Below are 1,513 nucleotides of genomic sequence, written 5' to 3'. Positions count from 1 at the left end.
TCCAAGTTTCTTTCTGCAGAATCAATCTTAAAATGTTTCTTCATGCACCAGGCGTCAGTGGCTTATGCCTATAATACTAGCTACTCAGGAGGCTGAGATCTGAGGATGGCAGTTCAAGGCCAGCCCCTGCAGGAAAATCCGTGAGACTCTTATCTCCAATAAACCACTCGAAAACTGGAAGTGGCGCTGTGGCTCAAGCTGTAGAGTGCTCGAATAGAGCTATAGAGTGCAGGGATAATGCCCAATCAGAGTTCAAGCCCCACCACAGACAAAAAAAATAATACAGAAGTTTGTTCATACAAAATTCTAACATTCTGAGCTTTAGGAAACTTTTCTTCCAGGGTCTTATGCTCTTCAGGCAATTACTCCACTACTGAGCTACATCTCAATACCAATGTTTTGTTTTTCATTTTACAATCCAGTTTATTCCCAAAATGCTTACAAGTACTACTGTCCTCACAGAAGTGAGTTTATATTCAGAAACCCAACCTTTTGTGGTATGAAGACTCCCCTAGTGTATTTCGTGGTAGGCACTGAGGAAAACTCACACGACACAATTGCACACATTTTATAATTATAGAAATAATTCTAAATAGAAATAACATAAACTATTGGGCACGGGTGGTTCATGCCTGTAATCCTAGCTACTCAGGAGGCTGAGATCTGAGGTCTTTGAGACTCTTATCTCCAATAAACCAATAGAAGCCTGGAAGTGGTTCTGTGGCTCAAGTGGGTGAGCGCTTGTCTTGAGCTGAAGATCACAGGGAAAGTGCCCAAGCCTGGAGTTCCAGTCCCATGACCGACGAAGAGAAGACGAAGAAAAAGAAGAAAGAAGAAGAAGAAGAAGAAGAAGAAGAAGAAGAAGAAGAAGAAGAAGAAGAAGAAGAAGAAGAAGAAGAAGAAGAAGAAGAAGAAGAAGAAGAAATAACATCAACTGTCCCAAACTTCTAGGGAGAAATTATATCCTAATTTTCGTTCTCACTCTTCATGGCAGATGGTCAAAATAGAAAAACCAATGTGCTATGCTGAAATGTAAAAGTTTAAACCCCTTTTTTAAAAAAAACTCTCATGTTATAAAATCAAAATGTTTCAAATAAAGGCAAAGTGAGCTTAAAACAATATTAAAAATGCTAATGAAACTCCTTGGCTTGGAATGTGCCATTTTTTCTCTTCAAGGCCTGGGATTAGAACTCAGGGTCTGGGTAACTCTGTTGCACTGTGGGGGAAGGGGAAGCTCACTGTGCTTGAAGACCAGAAAGTCAGGCCTGTTCCCTGGGCCTGAATTCATGCCCCAGTCATACACCTTATATACATTTTAAAGATAGGATTTAACTTCCATACAGTTGTTCAGTCTATATCATGTTTGGTGTGGTTATTCATTGTATTTTTTGTTTTATTCATTTATTTACCGTTTGTTTTATTGACTTTGATGACACCTAACCATGTATTACATTGTTTACATCCTATCCCATAGCATCTAGATTTGTAGACTTGTTCTCCATCATGCCTGACA

This window comes from Dipodomys merriami, unplaced genomic scaffold (assembly GCF_024711535.1).
Source record: "Dipodomys merriami isolate MVZ:Mamm:240054 unplaced genomic scaffold, mDipMer1.0.p SCAF_1886, whole genome shotgun sequence".
In the NCBI taxonomy this organism is placed as follows: domain Eukaryota; kingdom Metazoa; phylum Chordata; class Mammalia; order Rodentia; family Heteromyidae; genus Dipodomys; species Dipodomys merriami.
This window is presented reverse-complemented; position numbering follows the sequence as displayed.